Raw genomic sequence first — 9,899 nt, 5'->3', positions numbered from 1 at the left:
CAAAGAAAATATCTGTTCCCAAATTCTGTACACTGCAAGGTTTATAGTACTAACAGGGAGGGTTTTCTTTTTTTACCATAGGAAACAACAATAATATGGTAATAATAACATTAAAAAATGAGGCCTGTATTTCAAGACAGAAAGCTATAAATAAACAAATACAAAGGAAGGAGAGACCATGCATTTTGAATCTGGTGATAGACGATGAGACAGAAACAGAATGTATGACTCCAGGGATTTCAGGAACAGCCGTTCATTTTCCGTTTGAAACCCTCTGGAGTGAAATATAATTAATTAGCATTCCTTACTCAAAGATGAGCGAAAAATTAAGACACCTGTCCTGGAGACCATCTCTGCCGGGACTCGAACCCGGAACCTCTGGATTAGAAGTCCAGCGCGCTCGTCCATTGCGCCACAGAGACCTCACCACGAGCTCAGCATCAGGACCAGAACTGAAAAAGCACGTACCTTCTGCATCACTGCCGAGCAATTCCAGCATCCTGCTATTTCTGTACAGCTTTGTCGAAGAGGGCAGAGTGAAAACGTGGAGCTGGGATCCCATTTCCACTGCTGATCAAATAGGTTCCTCTCAGCGTCCCCCCACCCTCTGCTTTGGTGAGGGGGAAGGGGAGGAAAAATTCTATATATAATTCATCGGATATCTCTGTTCCTACCACAAAGGGAAGAAGAGACAGCAAAAACCTGGAGCTGGGACTGAAATATCTGTTTAGTTGACAGCGTCCATCTAAGCATCAGCACCACGGACAGCGCAAGATGCCTGAGCTTGAGTGTAACAGCTGTATCCTGGGAGTGTGTGCCTCTGTCAGCATCCCCCCCGCGCCCCCCCCCCCCGGTCTGGAAATAAGCTAATGCTGAAAAGCAGTTTCTACAGCGTTCTGGTTTTGTTAAAGAAGAGCAATGGTGTGTGTGTGTGTGTGTGTGTGTGTAAACTGGAAAACACAACCCACAGGTTTTCCACAATAGCTTTTGTCTACATCTTGCACTTCCAGGAGACTGGTCCTCATCTTTTTCTGCACATGAACAAAAATTATGCACAGGGTAAATACTTTGTTAACTCAGATTGGCAGTGAATCTGGGGCATGAATAGGCCTTGGGGCATGGATGATCTTGACCAGTGGTTCTCAGCTTAGGACCCCCTGTTTTTCAAAAGCCAAGCCATGCACCCCCTACTTTTGAAAATTCTGATACGGTAGTTTTTATTATGTGAATGGTGCCACAGACCCACCCTGGGTCAGTTACATAGACCCACCCTGGGGTCCACAGGCCACCAATTGGGAGTCACTGCTCTGAGACAGTGGTTCCCAATTAGCTAAGCATTGCAGACTCCCATTTTTTCAAAAGCCAAGCTACGGACCCCCTACGTTTGAAAATTCTGATGTCTCTATGGTAGTGAATTGTGCCAGAGACCCCCTGGGTGGGTTACTCGGACCCCCCTTGGGGTCCACAGATCACCAATTGGGAACCACTGATCTAGATAACTAAGGGTTTTTGTTGTTGTTGGGGAGGTTTCTTCAGTGGTTATGCCACGATTCTGCAGCTTCTTTCTAGAGTGTTTTATGCTGTAAGGTAACCTGGTCTAGAGTCTTCTTCATCAGATGCTGGGGAAGAGTTTACAGAAATCTGTGTGGAGAGAAGAACTGTAAACGGTGAGGTCAGATGGAAATGAATTCCAAAAGTATAATGTGCCACAACTGTGTTTAAGCTTAAATTTTATGCAAAGTAACTAATGGCCATTCACAACAGCCACAACTGATAACTGAAAAAAATGCTAATGTTGCTATGTTAACTACGTGAGACGATCACCTCATTCTGGCTAATGTCAGGGCCGGCCCCAGTTGTAATTTCATGGTTTCACAATGAAGTCTCATTTTGAAGTTTCCTTTGTTAAGGCTGTAATTTAGCTATGATCCTTGCATTGCAGGGGGTTGGATGAGAAAACTCTTGGAGTCTTTTCCAGCTCCACAGTTCTAGGATTCTGTAGTTCTTTCCTCCAGTGGGAACAGAGGGTCCCATGAGGATTTTCTTAAGGAATTAGAAAGGTCACCTACCTCCAACACGACAAGCCTCTAATTCATCCTAATCTCTATGTGGTGGACTCAACCTTCATTGGAGGTTGGATGGCCATCTTTCAGGGATTCTTTATTTGTGATCCTTGCATTACAGGGGGTTGGACGACCCTTGGGGTTCCCTTTCAGCCCTACAATTCTAGGATTCTCTGTGGGGCCTAAGAGGCCACATTTCAGCTGTAGACCTCACTGCAACCACGTCTCATTCCACGCTTTCTGGAAGTCCTCCCATACCCTCACTCATACCTGCAGCAGATCAAGTGCGCTTCCTGATAATGATGGCAGAGGTGTCCTCTCTTGCAAAAATATTTGCATGATGAATCCGAGTCTTGGCATTCAGTGCCCCCACTGCTGCCAAATTCCGTAATGTCAAATATTGCGAGGGAGATTAGGTAGGCAGGGAATTCAACAGATTACACAGATTAACTCACTTTTAAAAACCATTCATTCCTCACTCCCTGCTGGGCTCTCATGAGCACTTCAGACTGTTGCTCACTGTGCCTGTTGATTGATGCAAGTCTAGTGATCTAGTGATGGATGGATCTACTTCCAGCCTCTGTCTCTTTCCATACGTCCTTTCATAACTCCATTCCATCCCATTTCCACATTAATCCACCCTGGTGATGCGGACATTTAAAAAAATGACTACAGACAAGCATCTGCTGAAAGCGAAAGCATTATCTCTGACCTTAACATAATGTTATAATGTCAGGCTGAGATTATAGGGGTAAGGAGGGCAAACCCAAGAATGGGAAGAAGGCACAGAGAATGAGCTCTCTTATGACCTAGCTTGTAATAAGAGGAAATGATTTACCTGTGCTAGGGTTGCCATATCCCCAAAACATGTTTTTTGGTCAAAGTTGTTGAGCTTTTCTTGGAAAATCTCTCTACTTGACATACGTTTCCCTGGACTTGTTGTTGTTCAGTCGTTCAGTTGTGTCCGACTCTTCATGACCCCATGGACCAGAGCACGCCAGGCACCCCTGTCCTTCACTGCCACTTGCAGTTTGCCCAAACTCATGTTAGTAGCTTCGAGAACACTGTCCAACCATCTCATCCTCTGTCGTCCCCTTCTCCTTCTGCCCTCCATCTTTCCCAACACCAGGGTCTTTTCTAGGGAGTCTTCTCTTCTCATGAGGTGGCCAAAGTACTGGAGCCTCAATTTCAGGATCTGCCCTTCCAGTGAGCACTCAGGGCTGATTTCTTTAAGGATGGATAGGTTTGATCTTCTTGCAGTCCATGGGACTCTCAAGAGTCTCCTCCAGCACCATAATTCAAAAGCATCAATTCTTCGGCGATCAGCCTTCTTTATGGTCCAGCTCTCACTTCCGTACATTACTACTGGGAAAACCATAGCTTTTACTATACGAACCTTTGTCGGCAGGGTGATGTCTTTGCTTTTTAAGATGCGGACATTTAAAAAATGACTACAGACAAGCATCTGCTGAAAGCGAAAGCATTATCTCTGACCTTAACATAATGCTATAATGTCAGGCTGAGATTATAGGGGCAAGGAGGGCAAACCCAAGAATGGGAAGAAGGCATAGAGGATGAGCTCTCTTATGACCTAGCTTGTAATAAGAGGAAATGATTTACCTGTGCAAGGGTTGCCATATTCCCAAAACATGTTTTTTGGTCAAAGTTGTTGAGCTTTTCTTGGAAAATCTCTCTCTTGACATACGTTTCCCTGGACATTTTGATGCAAAAATCTGCCCAGATGCCATTTTGCAGCCCAATTCCTGGATTCCTGGATGTATGGCAGTCCTACCTGTGCTCTCCAATCCCAGTGCTTTGGGGGAGCTATGTCTCCTAGCTTAAGGAAGAAGCCAGAAAGTGCAGCAGGGAAAAGAGAGCTCCTTTGTGACTGATACATCTACCGGTAGGTTGTAATCTGATGGAACGGTTTTATCCGAAAGGCAAATCCCTTGTATTTCTTCCAACGTCCATCTCTACTTGAACGGTTCCTAGTACAAAAGCCCCTAGACCAATTTGTCTGCAATTTGGAACTTCTCTCGTGCCCTCAATTTTCACACCAATTTCCCACGAAGCACAGAGGGAGATAAAGCGAATCTTACTTTTTTTCTTTTTTCCTTTTAAAGGTAAAGGTAAAGGATCCCTGACAGTTAAGTCCAGTCGCGGACGACTCTGGGGTTGCGACGCTCATTTTGCTTTACTGGCTGAAGGAGCTGACGTTTGTTTTCCCAGGTCATGTGGCCAGCATGACTAAGCCACTTCTGGTGAAACCAGAGCAGCACACAGAAACGCCATTTACCTTCCCGCTGGAGCGTTACCTATTTATCTACTTGCACTTTGACGTGCTTTCGAACTGCTAGGTTGGCAGGAGCTGGGACCAAGCAACGGGAGCTCACCCTGTCGCGGGGATTCGAACTGCCAACCTTCTGATCGGCAAGCCCTAGGCTCAGTGGTTTAGACCACAGCAGCACCCGCGTCCCTCTTTTTTCTTTTACCCACCCCCAAATTGTAATGGCTGCCTTTGCTGGGGGGAAAATACTGCACCTATCCTTCTGAAATGTGGAAAGCTTCATGACCTTTTGACTGAATCCAGCTAAGTTCTACTCAGAAGAGACCAAGTGAAATTAATGGACCATCGTCATTAATATCAATGGGTCTACTCTCAATAGGACCAGGCCCATCTCTACTTGGTGGTGCAAGTGGCGCGGTGCACCAGGGCGCCATGGTCTGAAGGGTGCCAGCCTGAGTGTCTGGGGAGGAGAGTTGGAGTCCGGCTGGGAGAGTCCACAGCGCTCAGACGGACTCTTCTTCTGCGGGCTCTGCCAAGCAAGGAAGAATGAGATAGAATGATTGGGGAAGGAGGCGCTTGTGGAAAGAATCCTCCCAGGTGGGAGGGGGTGCTTGTTGCCAGTTGCCTTCAGGGCGCAGGCAGTGTCTTATCATGGAGCTGCTCGCCTCCCCCCTCCCTTTCCTTTCCTTCCTTCCTTCCTTCCTTCCTTCCTTCCTTCCTTCCTTCCTTCCTTCCTTTCCTTTCCTTTCCTTCCTTCCTTCCTTCCTTCCTTCCTTCCTTCCTTCCATTGGTCCGCCAGTTGGGGTTGCATGCTCGCGCCAGGGACATGGGCCCAAACCTCGTCCCCCTCGCCCTTACCTCATGGTCTTGGAGCAGGACGGGACCCAGCCTCCCTCCTCATTTCCTGGCCGGCATGAGCGAGCCCGGGGAGCGGCCTCTACCTCCGCACGCGCACAGATGGCAAGCGCCAAGTGGAAGCAGGAGGAGAAGCACCTGAAGCTGCTGAGGGAGATGAGCAGCCTCCCGCTGAACCACAAGTGCTTCGACTGCGACCGGCACGGCCCCACCTATACCGACATGACGGTGGGCAGCTTCATGTGTACCTCCTCCTGCTCCGGCATTCTGTGAGTTGAGGAGAGGAGAGCTGAGGAGACGTAGAAAAAGAGACACAGAGAGAAAGAGGGAAAGGAAGGAGGAGGAGAAAGGGTTGACCTATCCCAGGCGGGAGGGGAGGGGGTGGTGGAGCTGAGGAGAAATAAGGGGGCTTATAATGTATAAGCATGGCGTCAGCTCCCTAAAAAAAGGTCAACAACTCTCGGGAACCATTCCTAAAAAAGTTCAACAACTTTGGGAAATGGGGGAAGAGGGGGCGTCGGAGTGATCTTTGCACCACGGCGCTGGATATGCTTAAGACAGCCCTGAATAGGACTGAGGATAGCGGTCTGTCAGAAATTCTTGAGCTGTGATTCCTGCATTGCAGGGGGTTGGACTAGATCGCCCTTGGGGTCCCATGGAAATCTGCAGCTCTATTAGTCTAGGAATCCTTTAATTTTATATTTTCAAACAGATACAGTAAAAATAAGGGTTGCATCTAATTTTAGTCCTACTTAAAGTAGAGCCATTAAAAACCAGCCAATGTGACAGACCCATTCATTTAAACAGGTCTGCTCTGAGGAGAACTTAGTTGGATACCAATCAAATAAACAACAATGCAAGAATCATTACTACAAAAGCCAAATAAGCAGATTGAGTCCTGCATACATGGGCCCGTGTAGCTGTTATATACGTATATTTTTCCTGAGTTTGAAGATAAGTTCAGAACATCTCGCCATATTTGATCCAGAGTTGAGAGTAGGGATGGAGGGGAAATTTGGCTCAGTTATGATTTTAACAGGAACCTTCCTAATTCCTGCTTTCTGAAATAATATGCAGACTGAAACACACTATCCTTAGAAATTCGCAGTGCTCTGAATTTTGTGGTGCAATTTCCCCAGCCAAGTAATGCATACAAAAACATGCATATTAGGGGGAATGTGTGCACAAAACCCATGTATTAGGGAACGTAACCTATAAAATGCATTATGTTAGGGGAAACTGCTTGCAAAAAAAAGTGTTTATTTGCAGCGAGTTTTGCCAAAATGCTGATAAATTTTCATGAGGACTTGTGGGGAGGGAATTGCAAATCTGTGAAGGAATGTGGAGCACTGAACTTAAGGCTGGAAAAGTGAGAAACCGAGAGAAACAGAAATAGACAGATTTGCCCATCTCTTGGTTTGGGTGTGTGAGGCATGCATGCTCTTGGATCCATATACCTCGTTGTTTGCAAATCTAATAAAAAGGTTCCAATCTGCTGAAATGAAATGAAATGAAACAGGCCAGGTTGCCTTCCTTTTCTCATAGCCTGTACAGAACATGGGAGTTTCTCCATTCTACCTCTACTGCCAGGAGCAATTTGCTTTTGCTTTTCCAGTTGCTGGAAATCACAAGTGGGGAAAGTTGATGTAGCACTCAGGTCCTGCTGGCCAGCTTCTCAAAGGCCTCTGGCTGGCGACTGTGAGAAGTGGATGGTGGACTAAATGGACTATTGTGAACCAGGCAGAGAGCCTTCTCGGTAGTGGCACCCTCTCATCTGATGTCAAGGAAATAAACAACTATCTGACTTTCAGAAGACATCTGAAGGCAGCCCTGTTCAGGGAAGTTTTTTATGTTTGATATTTTATCACTTTAATACAGTGGTACCTTGGGTTACAAACACTTTGGGTTACAAACTCCACTAACCCGGAAGTAGTATCTCGGGTTACAAACTTTGCCCGAGGATAAGAACAGAAATCATGCGCCAGTGGTGCGGCGGCAGCGGGAGGCCCCATTAGTGGAAGCGTGCCTCAGGTTAAGAACGGTTTTGGGTTAAGAACGGACTCCGGAACGAATTAAGTTCGTAACCCGAGGTACCACTGTATTATATTCATATTGTTCTTATTAATATTATTATTAATATTCTGTTGGGAGCTGCCCAGTGGCTGGGGAAACCCAGCCAGATGGGCGGGGTATAAATATATTATTATTATTATTATTATTATTATTATTATTATTATTATTATTATTATTATTATTATTATCATCATCATCATCATCATCCAGCACTGCTATTCTTTTTTTAATAAGAATTTATTAAATTTTAACAAAATATAACAAAAAATAACAAATACAAAATATAAAATACAAAATAAACAAAACACTACAACAAAACTACAATACTACAAAAAACATAATAAACAAACACTTATTTACCTATTCTTATCTTATTCATCACATTGTTTTGGGACCTCCTCACGTCCTCTCTTCTGCGTACATTTCTAATTAACTATAGTAACTTTATAACATTGTAAATTCTTCCTTCTCAACTAGTCTTAATCTTTATATATCATAAACATCATATACCTATAATCTTATTCCTAATACAAATAAACATAACACAATTCAAACTTCTTATATCCTATCTTAACCTAACTTCTGATAATACTGTAGACTTAAATGTCCTCTGATTTCAATTTCAAATGTCTATCTTTTCACGTCGTTTCAAATAATCTTTAAATTTCTTCCACTCCTCTTGCACCGTCTCTTCCCTCTGGTCTCGGAGTTTTGCGGTCAGTTCGGCGAGTTCCATGTATTCAATCAACTTCATCTGCCAATCTTCCACTTTTGGTATATCTTCAGTTTTCCAGTTTTTAGCTATCAAAATCCTAGCAGCTGTTGTGGCATACATTAAAAATGTTCTGTCTTTGTTGGGAATTTCATAGTTGGTCATGCCCAGCAGAAAGGCCTCCAGCAGTGCCATTCTGATCAGTGCTCACCTCCTTCTTGATACCGTCCAAAGGTGCTGAGTTGTGCCCAACATTGCGGCGGGTGGAGCATCACACACATTCTGTGATGTGCGTCAGGAGGTGGCCAATAGCGGGAGGCCGCGGTGGCTTTGAGGCTCAGTGAAGCTGGCTGCCACCACAAGGCCTGGTGAGCCCCACCACTGCGACACCCGGTGAGGCCTGCCACCGCTGCCACAAGGCCTGGCCCCTCAAGAGTGGCGGGCTTAGTCCCATCCAAACAGAAGACACCTCAGCCCTATAAGAGTTGGTGCCTAGGATATCCTCTGCCATTTATTTCCATAAAATCGATACACCATTTGTGTGTAAAAAAAGAACGAACTGCAAAGCAGTTTATGAAAAGGACAAAACAATAATATCATTGATAAGAAACAAGCAACCATAATTTCAAACTTTCAATATGTTAAAATAACAATGGATTAAAAAAAAACCTCACATCAACTGGCTTGTCTAAACGAGAATGTTTTTAGTGGGCATCCAAAGAAGTACAGCGAAGGCACTCGCCTAATATCATGAGGCAGGGAGTTCCAAATCATAGGTGCTGCCAACGCTAAAATATCAAGTGCTTACAAATGTGGAATGGGTTTTATGTGGCAGCTGCAACGGGGCCATTCTGCTGATTGAAGTGGTCGAGTGGGCATAAATTTGCGCTTGCCACCTTCCAGTTTTTAGCCACCATGAGCCTTGCCGCTCTTGAGTTATTCGTATCTCAGCTGGTCACACTTCGGGGCTTGTCCATCTCTCTCTCTCTACTTTCCCACACTGTGGGTGTTGGAGGGAGGCCTCTGCAGGCCAGCCCGCTCTCAGAGCATCACTATGGAGCAGTTGCCATGGGAACCAGAGGTGGGGGTGACTCCGGCCTGCTTATCTCCACCAAGGCAAGGCTGCAATTAAAGCTTTTACAAGAGGGCAATGTCTGGGTGAAGTGTGGAAGCTTTTCTGCCCAAGCATGATAAATATAACCGCTTGCTTTTAAAGTATCTTTAAAACAAGAACAATAGCTAGGGGAAAATGTTCTCATTAGTTTGTTTTCCTAACTCCCACCAGCAAGAGCCCATCTAGCCCAGTTGGAGATGTGGGGAAGGCTGCCAATTTGGACGACTATTAAAGCGGTTTAGAAAAATTCACGGAAGACAAGGCTATCAATGGTTACTACCGGTAGCCATGGTTGTTGTTGTTGTTGTTGTTGTTGTTGTTGTTGTTACTACTACTACTACTAGTACTACTACCCACCCTTCAACAGAAGGCCCCAGGGTGGACTACAAAAATATAAAATACAGCATTAAAAACAGCTCAAAACAAATTCCAATCATGAAAGTAACATGGGCCCATAGATAGGAATAGAGATAAGACCATTCAAAGTGTTGGTGCTGACCTTTAAAGCCCTAAATGAGCTAAAAGAGCCAGCATGGTGTAGTGGTTAAGAGCGGTAGTCTCGTAATGTGGTGAACCGGGTTCGCGTCTCCGCTCCTCCACATGCAGCTGCTGGGTGACCTTGGGCTAGTCACACTTCTCTGAAGTCTCTCAGCCCCACTCACCTCACAGAGTGTTTGTTGTGGGGGAGGAAGGGAAAGGAGAATGTTAGCCGCTTTGAGACTCCTTCGGGTAGTGAAAAGCGGGATATCAAATCCAAATCCAAACTCTTCTTAAATGTCATCGGCCCAGTATACC

At 45.2% G+C, this 9,899-nt stretch overlaps 1 non-coding gene across 1 annotated transcript; it reads right to left on the bottom strand.

Moving 5' to 3' along the window:
• Positions 1–348: 348 nt before the first annotated feature.
• TRNAR-UCU lies at positions 349–422 on the bottom strand. Its single transcript has one exon. It is a non-coding gene; the product is annotated as a tRNA-Arg (tRNA).
• Positions 423–9,899: the final 9,477 nt, after the last annotated feature.

This window comes from Lacerta agilis, chromosome 17, assembly GCF_009819535.1.
Source record: "Lacerta agilis isolate rLacAgi1 chromosome 17, rLacAgi1.pri, whole genome shotgun sequence".
In the NCBI taxonomy this organism is placed as follows: domain Eukaryota; kingdom Metazoa; phylum Chordata; class Lepidosauria; order Squamata; family Lacertidae; genus Lacerta; species Lacerta agilis.
This window is presented reverse-complemented; position numbering and strand designations above follow the sequence as displayed.